This window comes from Petromyzon marinus, chromosome 3, assembly GCF_048934315.1.
Source record: "Petromyzon marinus isolate PM22_M1 ecotype Great Lakes invasive population chromosome 3, UKy_Petmar_22M1.pri1.0, whole genome shotgun sequence".
Classification (NCBI taxonomy): domain Eukaryota; kingdom Metazoa; phylum Chordata; class Hyperoartia; order Petromyzontiformes; family Petromyzontidae; genus Petromyzon; species Petromyzon marinus.
Genome location: NC_133669.1, coordinates 10,737,166 through 10,752,675, shown reverse-complemented (window position 1 = coordinate 10,752,675; position 15,510 = coordinate 10,737,166). Strand labels below are relative to the sequence as shown.

The 15,510-nt window shown below is 46.8% G+C and overlaps 1 protein-coding gene across 5 annotated transcripts in view; it reads left to right on the top strand.

The window, feature by feature from the left end:
* LOC116953516 (transcription factor HIVEP3-like) overlaps positions 1-15,510 on the top strand; it is a 116,583-nt gene that overhangs the window by 63,958 nt on the left and 37,115 nt on the right. The window contains exon 1 of one of the 5 annotated variants that reach the window (XM_032973831.2): positions 3-6,394. The exons of the other annotated variants lie outside the window; for them this stretch is intronic. The gene's annotated coding sequence lies outside the window, so the exon portion shown is untranslated. Of the gene's footprint in view, positions 1-2; positions 6,395-15,510 lie in introns of those variants that run through there. 5 annotated transcript variants of the gene reach the window in all.

Here is a 15,510-nt window from a genome sequence, read left to right as displayed (position 1 = left end):
CATCACCCCCCCCCCACGTGTGTACCATGGGGTTTCTCCAGGTTCTCCGTTTCCCACGCAAGTGTCAAACAAACTTGTGTTGATCAATCACCCCATTGCAAGACCCATCTGAAAGAGACTCTTGAAACTCAGTGAAACATAGGTAAATAATTTGCATTAACGTGAAATGCATTTATTGTTTGAAAGGGTGTTACTAAAATGTAAGGAAATTGCTATGTACAGGTTGGAATCATTTTGGGATTTGACGTAGAAAATAAACATTCGATTCCCCCTAAAGAGGATGGTGTTGGATCCGCACACTGTATAATACCGACTATGGACATTTACCAAGAAAATAGAACGAAGCTTAACAAAAGGTCAAACGAGCATATAGAGTTGCAGTCTTGTGTATGCACTGGGAGCCGTGAGGGAGGGATTAGCGCACAGAGGGAACACGTGGATTAGATAACACGTGCAAGAGATATCGCGTTGACTGTTAAAGAACCTGGGCGAGCTTGGGCGGGATGCGTCGCTAGACGCGACGACGGCCGGTGGTCAAGGGAGCGGTAGTCAGGCTGAGAGGGCACATCCATCGCAGAGATGGAGCGATGAAATCGGATTGAGTGAAGACGTTAGCTGGCAGCTGCTGAGGTGTGGTGGGTGGTGGGAGAGTGTCCTTCATCCGGCAGTTAATAGATCACGATGTTGAAAGCGTCCGAGACATGACCGCATGGCAAGATGCTGTGTACCCAGAGTGGGGACACGGTGTACTCTACATCCGGATAATTTAAAGAGGTGGGGATTTGAGGATTTGTACAGAACAGGGAAAGAAGAGGGGTAAGAATACTGCTACGGTCTAAGTGCAAATAAATTCAACGCATAGGGAGTGACACGGTCAGTTGTAGGCAAGAGAAGGGAAGAGGAAGTATTTGATTGTTCCCCCCCCCCCCCCAGTGGAATGTATAGCACGTCACACCTATCCCATCACACGTGTGCTTTTAACTTTTTTCTTCGCTGTGCTTTTGTTTTACTCCCAGGAGCCCAGACGTCAAACACCCACCGCCAGCCCATAACAGTGCGCCAATTCGTGATGAAGGCCCCCCCCCTCCCTCCCAACGGGACGTGGTGCACTGCCCGTTGAGATGGTTCCAGAAGGGCTCCCTTGGCCTCTCATATACTACATTCATTATTACTATGCGCTGGGCAGCATGTATGTATGTTGAACTTCTTTAGCATCGTACGGCAGCCAACTGCGCTAATCGTAGGTGGTACCACGCACGATGAGCCTGGTCGACTGAGTTCAATTCCATGCAATGGCTAGCATCAAAGGCGAATGACATCTCAACCATTCCTGCCTCCCCCACTTCCCCAACAAGCCAATAATACTCTCTTAAAGTGCTCCCCAGATCTCCCTCGAGTGGAGGGCCCTACAGCTGGCAGTGGCATGAGCAAGCAAATTTAGATTTAGGGTTATTTGTGCGCCAGCGAATCCTAGCCGAGCACTGTGGGTATTCTCCATGATGCTGTGCAACCTTGCACTACGTTCTCCTTGTGCTGTACACGTACGGCCCCCCCTTTTCTCCCAAATCCACTGCTGGATGAGGGCCTCCCCACGCTGGTCAGAACGGGTTGGTGGATTTGGCTACACTGCCCTCTTCTGCCCACCACGCAGACTCGCAGCCCACTTTGTCAACCAGGCGTTTGTGCCGGGTCACCTAACCAAGCAACTATATCCAGGCTCAAAGCTGCTTGGCTTCTGACGAGATCAGGCACATTCGGGATGGATGATTTGGTCTCCTTGTTCTAAGGTGGAACAGTATTGGTACTGTATGTGGCATTACTTCCGAGCCTGTGGCTTTCCCCCCCCCCCTCCCCCCTACAGCTGATTGCATGGAGGGTGGTTGTGAAGGCATTTGAGGGTAAAGAACTTAACAGCTTTATTTGTTGTGGCACATTGTAGTGAAGGGCGTGCCACGTCATCTTTTGCGTTTGCGCGGCTGAGTGGTAATAACAATCAAGCGTGTTATATATATATTTTTTTCAACTATTACGCTTGTTTACCCAGGAGAGCTTCAACTGATTCTGAAGATTGTTTTTTTCAGGATGGTCTTGCCAGGTTTTCGTAGAAGGTGGCGATGTTGCTGCGGGTAATCCCAATTGATTAATTTGCAGGTAAATTTTCCAGATTTAGATTATGTGGGGGAGGGGTTTGTTTGTTTTGCCTATGGGAGAAAATTGTAGAACCTGGAGTAAACTCGTGCACAACGATGAGGTGGGGGGGGGGGACATGCACACACCACACAGAGAGATGCCCCAGTCGGGAACACACACCCAGGCGCTTCTTGCTGTGAGGCATGAGTATCACCACTGCGCCACCCTGCCGCCCAGAGTGTGGCACCGAGTGAGACTCGGTAGCATACGCATGCGTGGGATGCCCGGCATGACCCCAGCTGATGAGTGTCGCCGATACGGCCGCACTTCGATGAACCCTGCATGATAAATATTTGGACAATTTTTCACACATATCACCCAGAATGTGCCTGATCTCAATTACTCTGCATATGCAGAATGTCACTGTGCATGTGTGTGTGTGCGCAGCTACGAGGGCTTTAATTCCTCACTAATTATTTTCCTGGGTCTCTTGTAGACTTTAGTAGGCGAGTAGCCACAGATAAACAGCATTATTCTCATTGTCACCATCATTATTATTACAATGATTGGTCTAAATCGTACTACGAGTTTATTGAAAAGAATACGTCTCTATGTTTCAGATTTCGTCTGCCTTTGCTGTATGTCTATTAACTTATATTTGCTCTGATTTCTATTTGCTTCATTGTTGTACTTTGTTTTTGCGTTATTGCTTTTGTCATTTTTGCAAATGAGACTATATCCTGGTTTCTTGAGTTCTCACCTGTTTAAACAAAATCAACTTATAACCTCAGCTTCTTATTCATCATCTTAATGTGGCATTTCTATCAGGTGCCATGCATTATTAAGGAATTATCCTCGGGCAGTAGTCTGGGCTAAATCTATTAAACTACATGCACACTCCTGGTAGTGAGAATGTTACATTGTGCGAGTCTCATCCCTCTGACCCTCTGAACATTGACACGTTCGCTGACGTCTTTTAGAATGCGTCTGTCGTGTGCTGTGGAAATTAATTCACGGTGTACTATTAAAAAACCCACACATATACGAGGAACATGTTGCCAACATTTCAACTACACAGTTCAAGCTGCTGTCGAGTGTAATTAGAATTCCTTAATAATGGAAGAAACGTTTTTGGACCACGTGCTGTACACCTACCTTCCTTGTACCTCGGGTACATTTTTTGAGGACACGAAAGAAATTACTTGACTGCAAACATTCCTGGTACGGCTGCGCCACACAGAGCAAGCCTTGAAAAAACATTCTCACCCAGCTCTCCGGAGGAAGCGCCAGTCATGCCTTCGTTATATGCAGTGGTTTTCTTTACTCTGAACAAGGGCATTGGCGTATTCAATCCATGTAGCTCCTGCACACGAGCTTATTTCATCCGTCCACCTTTGCGATGGATGGAACCGTGTTCCCTAAGTTGGCCGCCACTGTCATTAGTTTCCACAACTGGCCATCATCCCCCTCCTCGTGACTTGTCGTGCCCAAGCCCACTTACATTTCGTAGCAGTCAATATAATGTCTCTAACATGCCTAGTTTGTGTGCTCCTCTTTACCCCGGGTGCACTCTAATTCCAAGCATGCAGATCTCCAAATTTATTTGCGTGCCTTTCAGCATGTTATTCTGTTGTATTCGTTTTTTCTCGTGTCAATCCACTGCTGGACATTGTCCCGGGGGTTACTTTACAACACACTGCATGGGGTTGATGAAGGCTGAGAGGTGTAGGTGTGACGATATACAAGTACAATACAATAATACATTTTGCTGCAGCTGTCTGCTGCCAACAATGCAGCAGCTTACAAAACCCGGTTGGTCACCCATCCAAGCACTATCCAAGCTCAACCCCTGCTTAGCGTTCTAGATCTGAGATGGTAAATACATATCTTTGATTTGGTAAGAGCTACACTGACAGCACAGGACAGTACAATATGTCTCTCTGCTCCCTCTGTAATCGCTCGGTCTTGTCCGACATTTGTGGAAGTGTTTCTTCTGCATTGGCCTCTTCATTATGTCTAAGAGTCTGCTCGATCGCACGTGTGATCACAACTACTGCTGCGTTGTTGTTTATGGGGAATAAATGAACCTTATGGCGAGATCCCGGGGTCCCATAAGCCCCCGGCTCTCGCGTGAACATTATATTATAATGTAAACAAAAACTTTGTTCTTTTTCATCAATGGGTTTGAAGGATGGTGGCAAGTGTTGTCTTGTTAAACTATGCCTTCAAAACTGAAACTACTTACCTGCAGTACACTGTTGAAAAAACAGTTTACACGCCCTCTGTCAATCATCGTGTTTCTCAGTGTGGATTTGTGAACACGCTTTGAAAACGGTACATGAAATAGTACGCGTTTTCAATGCGCTGTTCATATTGTAACAAGCGTTAATACCAATGTTACTCTACAGAGTAGTGGGTCGCCGCTCCTCTTATCCGCATTGATACGAGCGGTATGTGGGGACGATGGCTTAACCGCAACAACAAAAAAACTATCTGCACGGATGCATACGGACAAGAGAAGTATTATCAGACAGGAGGAATTAACGGTGCAACGCATCTCACCTGTTAAATATCTGCAGGTAATAGGATTGTCATCGATTGATCCTGGCTGCAGACATTGGTAGGTCACCAATAATAATGAAGATAAGAGAGCGGTTTCACTGTATTATTATGCATACCGTTATGACAAATAAAGGACTTCAGTCGTGTAGGCAGTTTGAGCAGCTTTGGATAAGACTTGTCGTGATCCTGCCCATACCCGAGCATGGAAGTGCATTCGCCTGTTCAGCTCTTCTTGTGCATTCGTCCTCGCTGCTGCTGCTGCTTGAACGACAACGACAACAGAATGATCCACGCCAGGTGGGTCGCACCATGAGGTTCAAATGTTCCGCGTACATGCTCTCGCAGCAAAAACACCCTTGACTCAGAGCAATCTCGCGTCCCCACAGCAATGTCAAGTGAAGACGGGGGAGGGGTGGAAGCATTGACGTTGCGTCGAGCTGCGGGAAACGGGCAGGAGGGAGAGATAGGCTCGCGAGCGTGCCGAGGCACGAGTGACCCTTGCCTGATTGAAGGGCGTCGTAGTTCTGCGATATAACTATTTTGCCATAATTAGGCAACTCCAATGGCGAGATGATGCTATTCAGAAAGAAAACAAACACACACACACACATCCTTGTTCAAGGTGAGTCGTGTGCAGAGTGCTCCGAGAACGGCTCTTCAACATGGTCCAGTGTGATGACAACCAAACCAATCAGCTCCGCACTCGCTCGCCATGACTCATGGGTCAGTTCCACGAGGTCATGCCAGCGGCACTGGCGGAGCCAGTGGTGGGGGGGGGGGGGTGGCACGTGCCCCCTAATTATCCGATGGAAATCCCTAATTTCGATCGGATCATTGGGGTTTATTAGTAATAAATCGGCATTTTGCGACCCCCACTGCCACTGCGTAGCATATTATTACGTGCCAGGGACTCTGTGAGATGATAGGACAATAGTCTGAGTCCATAATTGGCAATAAGTAACGGCAAAGCAGTTATAAGCGACTCACAGAATTGTGCGCAGTTGCGTACACAGTACACGACTTCCCTGAAGGCATCAACACCTTCAGCGAGCGCGATGCCGATCACACAACGCGGTTCGAATTCGACCCTCGATCGATGGCTGAGCCATCGACGCACACGCGTCTAATAAAAAAGCAAGGGACAAGTCCTTACTTACTAACAACTCCTCTATCATTTTTCATTGATGGAGGGGTTGCCCCCCTCCCCCTACCTGAAAATCCTGGCTCCGCCATTGGCCAGCAGGCGACTGCTTTTCTCCGTGGTGGTTATCTCGGCTACTTAATTGGGTCTTTGAGCATTTTTGTTGAATCCTAAAAATCCCAAGCATGCCTCCATACATGTGGTGCTTGGACTTGTGATTGATTAGAATCCTAAGCATACTAAATGCTTGCACTGTATGCCGTAGTTTTGGGTAGTGTGCAGCGTGTGGTTACCCACAGCTCTAAAAAAGCACCATTTCTTTTATTTTTTGCTTCCTCTTACTTTTAGCGTCATACTATCTCAGTGCTTTCACTTACTGTCTTTGTTCTTAACTGACTGTTCGTTTCACACTTCTCTGCAAACAATTGCAAGATGTATATCACCGGCCACTTTGCTGGAAGCTCGTCTGTGAAAGCAGTTCGATTTCCCGAGAGGTGTTGCACTACTGCAGGGTCGTCGCATGATTTTGGAAGTACCTTTCAGGCACTCTTAAAGATTCAGGTAAGCATTTCTCTTACAGTATCATGATGTGTCTTTTTGCTTGGGGATAGCATGTCCACCAGCGAGGACTGTCATTTAGAGAGACATCATTTGCTCGTTTCTTGATGAGATAGAAATGCTCATAGAATACCGCTGTGTCGGATACCCACAGACGAATTGACCTTTTCATCCACGCTGGGATGGTGATGGTGAATTTAGTTTTGTGTGCGTGCCACACCTATTGGTAGACATATTCCATTCACACTGGAATACACATTTTGTCGCACACTGGGCAATGAAGACGTTGCCAGTTTGATCTCCTGGCGTAGCAGTTAAAACAATGGGGCAACTTTTTTTTAATCCTCCCCGCCTCTGTCGACCCAGCGGTACAGATGGGTACGACCACAGGCAATCGACCGGTTGCGTGTAGTGTGGTCAAGTGTACGTGCTCCCACCTCTACAATGATGTCTAGCCAGCATGGAAGAGTAGGCAAAAAAATACCTTCTGGGGTAGCTCTCTCGAGCTCCTTCCTAGCGTTATCTGTCATAATGGAGGCCCTTCTGCCAGCAGGAGTGTGGGCAGGCATTTTCAGGGCTGCACCTTTTACCTAAGAAAAGACGAACGGTGCCAATACACGACCCCGCACGTTAACGAGCCACGAAGCGACGAGACGCCGCTTAATTGAGAAGCAGAAGGACGTGCATTTTTAAAGTGTGTATGGCAACACGCGGCACAATTTAACCGGGAACAGAATGTGTGAATTGAGAGTGGGGAAAGTCCTTCCCCCCGAAGGAGCAGCTCGGGATTAAGTGCATAAACACTTGCCAAGGTGTGCATCCAGCACGTGAAGATAATTGCACATTCCATTTACAGCGCAAACTACAACCTCGACATATGTACTTAGTTTGTTGTTACAGGCTGTGGTGTCGTGTGCATGGTCTGGTCTTTTTTTATATATCCATTGCTGGTTGAGGGCCTCCCTACACAATCCGAATATTTGCAGGGGAGGGGTGGGGCGTTATTTAACAACACGTCAACACGCTGGTCACTCCGGGTCGCTGAAGGTGGGAGCCAAAGACACTGGAGCAGAATTAATGGACAACATTTAATTCTGCGAGCACCGTCCTCTGCTGGCAACGTCGTCTCAAAACAGCCTGTGACACCCGGTGACCCAGGACACTCTTGCCAATGAGTAGGCCTCGGCAAGGTAAGGTAAAAGGTAAAAACAACGAGCCTACCTTTACCTTACCTTTTACCTTACCACAATACAATCAATCTACCCTACCTTTTACCCTTCGGCAGGTAAGGTTAAAGGTTAAAAGCAACGAGCCTTTTACCCTTACCCCATACAAATTACCCGATTACAGGGTAATTACTGGGGGTACTACACATGAACAATGTTTATAACAGGTAAATGCTAGGTAGAGCGCTTTTATCATATAGAATACTCTCAATGATTCCAATTTTACACGCTTTCTTTTAACTCACTCTGTTGTCGTTGTATACTCAAATCTTGTAACTCAATTTTTACCCACTTCCCAATGTGGTATCGACTGCAAACTTGGTATACTTATGTCATACTTATGACAATACCGTATTCTATCATTGAAAATAAAAGTATTTTTAAACATTATTTTTTATATGTTATGTTTTGGCTTGGGTCTAATTGTCCACTGTCAACTGACATTGGCTGTAATTGACCACGGGTCCCTTAAGTTATGGCGAGCTTCAGGGCCACTTCCTGGAGTCGTGGAGTTCTGCCATTACTCGTACGGTACATTTAATAAAAGCGTGTTTTTAAAAAAGTTTTTTGTTTAAATATTACTTATTAATTGGAGGCCACGGACTGCGCCACGGAGCTTTTATCAGTAAACAAGGCACCGTATTTACCGGGTAATACTTCGCGCTACCTTTACTCTACCCTTTACCTTACCCCTTGGCATGTCGACACCTTTACCCTCTACCCTTTTACCCGGTAAAAAGGGTAAAGTACCTTACCTTGCCGATTCCTACCAATGAGGCCATCCCTGGCCACTTGAGTTCTCACCTGGTTAAACAAAGTAAACGTGAAACCTGTTGAATGAAATTCCAACGTGGCGTACTTTCATAACGAGCTGCCAAGTTAACAGGACGCCCAGTCCTCCTGCAGTGAGATTTGGCCGTAGACATTTCAAAATTGTCTACAAACTCATCGTCAAATTTAAGTATTGTTTGAAAGTCTGCAAAATCTCTTCGTAAATTATTAAACTATCATCGCGTCATGCCAAGCATGGCTCTAATAAATATTGTACTTTTGGAAATGCCCTCATTTTCATGTACATGCCAAATTATAGAACATAATGTGAACACTGCCCAAAGAAGCATTGAGAGACGCACGCTTGGAATTACACACGTGTTAGAGAACATACGCAGGCTCATGTCATGATCCAAACCATTGAGAGAGAGTAAGTGGGCTCGGGTGGGATATGTCATGGCTAGAAGTGATGGTGGACGATGGTCAAGAATAACAACGGGGGTGGCAGCCAAGTAACAATAATACGTCCTCCGAGGAGAATGAGAAATGAGATCATTCACGTGCTGGATGGATTGTCACATTGCAGGACCGTGGGAGGTTGTGGTTACTTTGGGAGGCATTCATCTGGCAGTGAATTGATCATGACTGATGATGATGATGATTCATAATGGCGAAAACATTCGAGTTCCTGGATAATAACATGGTCGACACGTGCAGTGTTGGTTTATGTCACGCATCAGAATAGAGGGACTGTGCTCGTAGACGCTTCATGCTTGCATACAGCAATACACAGCAAAGGGGGAGGGGTGTAAAGACCAAACAGAAGTTGTCTTGGCACATGACGTGTATCAACATGGTACGACCATGCCACATGCTGTGCAGGGGAAAGACTTTATATGTCTCACAATTGCGAATGTGCCATTGTTGGCGTCATGCCCCCCCCTCCCCTCCCCCATATCATCTTCACCAATTAGATAAATTTTTGTTCGCAAATTTGTCATGATTTTTAGTTTAAACATTGCGTGGTGGAGGGAGTGCCCCCAGTGGCTGCGGCGATGATGTAAATCCCTTAAAAGGATTGACAGCCCATTTTTGTCAGTCCACGTGCAGGTCGTGGGGGTTATTTGACCATACTTCACAATGCTGCTTAACACGTCGGCTTTCGCAACGAGTATTATTCATAATAAAGGTTTTTTGGGTTAAATCTCGTAAGTATAAATGTGGCGTAACCCTCCACCACCCGACACAGCCAGTAAGGTTTGTCTTGTAAACAACGCGCCAATTAGTTACCACTTCAGCGCACCGGTGTGTTGGAGAGTAAATCCACAACATGCTGGTCCGTGTGGGTTGGTGACAAGAGAGGATAATGGATAACTTATTTGTATGGATGTATGCATTAATGCGCGATGCTGGAGCCTATGACTGATTAAATCTAATGGATTATTCTCATAGCAACAGTGGAAAATATTGTAAAATGGTCAAAAAAGATGGTTTTAATGTTGACGTGTTTTGTGTTTGGCGGGAGTGTGTCTGTAACACCGAGAAAGCCCATCAATAACATTTCTGGGAGATGTGCTGGCAAGTGTGAAGATGTGCAAATGGCTTTCCCATCTTAGCCCTTGAGAAACAATACCTTTCGTATGTATTAGTTCCCATTTCATCTGAGTAGATCAAGTGCTTGGGTATGATTACGCATCGGCATTAATGCGGTTTGCTGGATTATGTTTTAAGAGACACAAAACTAGTGAGCAGTTTCGTGTTTCCTTTATGAATGCTGAGCAAAAACAATACAGGAGAACCCCTCTTAACGGCGGTAATTGGTTCCACAAAGCCGGTCGTTAAGTGATTTGGTCGGTAAGCGAACATGAAATACATGTTGAAGGCTTAATTCATTCCGACAGCATCGAAAGTTACCCTTTTCCACCCAGAAAACGTACTTTATAATATTGAAACAATGGATATTAATACATAAAGATACTAACCACATTAGAAACACATAATATTAACATAAACATGGTTAATCGATGCATTAATTATTATTTACTGTACCTACAACAGCCCTTCGTTAACAGGGGACTGGTCGCGAAGCGAGCACATTGGGTCTCTATGGAGGCACTACACTACTATACACTACTATACACTACACTATACACTACACTTCTATACACTACACTACTATACACTAGACTACTATACACACCACTACTATACACAATACACTACTATACACACCACTACTATACACTACACTACTATACACTACACTACTATACACACCACTACTATACACACTACACTTCTATACACTACACTACTATACACACTACACTACTATACACATTACTATACACTGCTATACACACAACACTTCTATACACTACACTACTATACACACTACACTACTATACACACTACTATACACTATGCACTACTATACACTACACTATGCACTACTATATACTACACTACACTATACACACGACACTACTATACACACGACACTACTCCACACTACCCTATGCACGACTATACACTACACTATGCACTACTATATACTACACTATACACACGATACTACTATATACACGACACTACTATACACACGACACTACTATACACACGACACTACGATACACCACACGACTATAAACTACACATTGGGCCTCTATGGAGGCCCGTCTTTAAGCGATTAGTCGTTAACAGGGCTTCTACCGTACTCGTACTGAGTACAACCTAGCCCCGTGAGTTTGATACCGGGCCACGTCTAACGTCAGCGGTGAGTGGCACTCGAGTTATGGGTTATCCCCGTACCCCCTTCACCAGCCCTCACCGGCCAGCTGGATGAAGTGTGGTCAAACAACCCCCAGTGGCTGACATGGCAGTGAGAAGAGGCCTTCATCCAGCAGCGTATTGACAAAGGGCATTAACTTTTTATTGTGTATTTACTCTCAGCAGTTGAGTCATCTAATTGGACAGCGGCAATACACACACCTTATGTCCATCATTACGTTGCACTCCTCTGAACAAGTGCTATTGACAGGGGCCCATTAAAACATTTTCCATTTCAAGTCCACGCTCGCCAGCGGCATGGTCACAGTCAACCCGCATCAGAGGTGATGATGCAGTCAGATGGTTCAGAGGTCAGACTGCAGAGGTCCTGAGTTCAAATCCAGGGGGACGCCTGTGATTTAACCGGGTTCCCAAGTGTAGCGAAGTAGATGTCCTGAATCCATTCACCAATTATTTCACGCAGAATAAACAATCACGTCAAAATTGGGTTCTGCACATAATTTGGATGAATTCCACGTCTGAGAATTTAAAATATCAATTTGATTGTCATGCAATGGACATTACTCTCCGTAGCTGGGTGGGTGGGAAAGTGCTGCTCACTGCTGTGTGGACCAGAGGTTACTTGAACGGATCTCAGGGATAGCTCCATAATATCTGCTTCCACAGGCCTTTTTCTATCACAAATGGATACTTTGTCTTGTACATGACACATATAACAGAATTTGGTTACAATTGGAGAAAAAGACAATCGTTTTTTTTATGCATCTGAGCCTGGGGCAGGGAGCATGGGGTTTAGAGCCCAAGCAGACCACATACAGGATCAGATTTGCTGTCAGATACGCATTAATGGAGCTTCTGTAACACGCACATGGCCCTGCCTTTCTGGCTGTGCCCATAGAAGGGGCTATCCATTGAGTACGTATGCATGGAGGAGGGAGGGGGGGTTAACCCAAATGCGTACGCTTGTGTATGGGGGGTCTACTTACAATGTGCGTACGCATAGGAAACGGGGGGGGGGGGGCGGGGGTGAAGCCTCGACAATAATTTGTCTACATTGGCCTTCAAATGAGTTAGATAGTCGCGGCGGTGGACTACCTGTTTGCTTAAACACGTCAATATTATTAATCCTTGATCGTTTCTGCGTGGATTAAATATCGGCCGTTCTATAGGATCCCGGGGGATGGGGGTGCGTCAAGCGTACATACGCAGATCGGGGGGGGGGGGATGGGGGGCTGGTGTAAAAAGTCCGCGTGCGTACAGGGAGGGGTCAAGTTTTGACAGACGTTTGCGTACCCACTAAATGGATGGCCTCTAACGGAGCAGCGCTCCAACGCTGCTGGGGTTAGAGCCCCGCGCTAATGCACGTCGATTGCAGGAAACGACGAGGCGTGGGGCTTTAATTGTATTAACGAGCTGCGGCTTCGGCGGAATAATCCGAGGGTCTTTCCAGGAAGCACTTATTCCGGGATGCACCACTAAGACCCTGCGCATCGCGCGCACACGCACGCGATGCGGAAGCGTAACGCGCGTGCGCGCACAAGAAAACGCGGACGCATACGCAGGCATTTGTGCGTGCGTGCGGAAACTTGCTTACGAACGTTGGAACTGCAGCCCCTTTGGTGTCTCTTAGTTCATCTTCTCACCTCTTCACCCCAGCGGAGTTCATGAATTGTCACAGTTTGGGGTCATGACCTGTTTGTCTTTTTGCAGGAGGGTCACTTTTGTTCAGTTGTATTTGCTCCGTTCGCCTCGATGTAATATCCGTGCGTTGTTTTGCTTAAACAATTGCAACGTTGTAATTCTATCAGTTCGCAGGCTCACGATTCAGCGCAATAAATATTGATGAATTGATGCATTCATTCCTGATCATCAGCGCTGTTATTAAATATTACATAAGGGAGTGAAGAGGGAGGGGGGGGGGAAACAGTACAGTGATTTACACTCTGCGCTTTGATCCAATGCCGGGAATCGAACTCGCGTCAGTGGCGAGTCATATCTGAACCAGTCCTGGTCCACATCACTTCACCAACTGCACTGATCAGCGTGTAGTATGGTAAAACACACCCCATGGCCAACGCGGCATGGGCAGGTCGATATCCAGCAGTGGGTTGACGTATTGCTCTCAAAGCAATATCATCATTGTCCTGTTGTAACTATCCGGCAGTTGTCGGGGCGTTGCTTTAGGTTACATAAACAATCCACGGTTCTGAAATATTCGGAACGGAAGAAATTGCTAAATTGCTACAGCGGGCGTGCTCATTTGCGCGTGCTCTAAAGAGTGGTTTGCACAATTGGAGAGGAGGCGTTCTACCCTGAAAACCGAGGCGTGAATACACACAGCCAACTCGTGCTTATCAGGGGTAATGTGGGGGCGGGCGGGAGAGCGGGGTTATCTCAGATTAAACAGAAACACGGCAAACACAAAACACGCGTACATTAGGCTACATAATCGGGCGTTCAACTATGTCAAACGATGGGGGTGGGGCGTGAAGACGTCTGTTGTTGTTGCTTCTGAATTTTGCTGACCTTTGTTTGCGGTGACGTGGTTACTGGAATCACTGACCCCTCGGCGAGTGAGGAGTATCGAATGATTAAACCAACGTGCACATGAAAATATACCGTGGATAATCGAGGGTTAACTGTTTATACAATTTCGTAGCCTGGACTTTACTCCGTTACATCAATCAGTTGGCATCAAGGCAAGATATGTCAGCAGGCAGTGCAGTGTTGCCAATGACTAAGGTGCCCCAATGTGGAACGTGTTGAGGATGCATGAGCACTTGATTAAGGAGGATGGCATTTTATTTCAAGTTCTGGATTCAATGTTAGTTTTTACTTTAAATGTTTGTTTGGATAAATAGGTCCATGTGCTTCGTGAGCTGTGATCCACACTGAGAGATGTGCATTGTAAGCGAAAATGCCTTTTTTTCAAAATCCTGGGATTTTCTGAAGGGTTTGTCTGCGTGTGTGTGCGCATGTGTATATAGCGGGGCGATATTGTTGTCAGCGTGCTGCACTGCGGATCCAGCGACCCGAGTTCGATTCTCGCTCACGGCCAACACAAGTGACAATTATCTGAACTGATCCTGGGCCTCCCCTAGGTCGACTCGAATGAGTTCCCAGTGCAGTGTGTAAACATCGCCACTCGGGAGACAAAGGCGGTCGGGTGTGGTGCTGCCCCCCCACCCACTCGTGTACCAATGGCTGTAAATTATTGTTATTATTATTTCCTCTGTAGTATTTATAGTGCATGCATATATATTATACAATGGCCCCTACGTGTACCATAAGCACAGTTTCCAAGTCTCTTGAAAAACGCGAATGAATTTCGATGGGCTCTCGCCTACTTACATACAGGGACCGTTATTGCATTTAAATTAATGATGTGTCACGTTGTCTCGAGATCCCTAGTATAGCCTCCATAGAGTGTTGAGCAAGAGCTGTTAACGAGCACCGATTTGAGGCCCGGGGTGCAACGTGGGGGGATGGCGTAGGCCAGAATCGCTCCTCGCCGCTTCTGTCTTTCCAGTGCTGCTGCTTGACACCTCGCACCGTTCAGAAGGCCCGAGTCGATCGAGGTGACACCTCGGAGAAGCTCGCGATCATCGCTTGCCACTGATGTAGCCGTCGTGACAGGGGATCGAACCCGGGTCGCCGAAATGTATAGCGTAGCGCAGATGTGATGCACCACACCGTTGTGTGGCAGACGGTGCTGAATTTAAATTGGAGCTGTCCGTGGCTGAGCTCCAGAGAATATCCCCCCCCCGACGCCACCCCATCGGATGGGGTGGGGGGGAGGTCCGGGTCCGGTGTGTTTGGGGGCTCTGGAAAATGTATCATGATAACTTTAGCCCTGGCGCTAATCACTGCGCCACCGCTCTTCACAATAATATGTACACAGACACACACACATGCGCTCAATCACGCAGCCACCCACCCACGCACGCACATACACGCGCACGCCCACACACGCGATGTGTGCCTAACCGGAGCCGTGTAATATATCTGCAGCTATACTTGCATGCTTCCTTCCATGTGATTGTAATCAATAGCGGTGGTGGGGGGGGGGAGGGTCAAGGTGTGGTAGTAATTTCACGACTCTGTAGAGTGGTGAGTTTTTCGGCAGCAGCTGTCAGGGAAATCCACCACTCTGGCCGTGCCAAGCGGCTCTCGCGTGACTGTGACCAAGTGAGCAAAGTGGAGGGAGGACGGGCGGTGGGGTTGGGGGTAGATGGGAGATGGGAAAAAACCCACGCGATGTTTTTTTTTTAAATATATAAGTCACAGACGCGGCCTCGACCCGCCAGGATTTCCACGATCAAAACGTTTCCT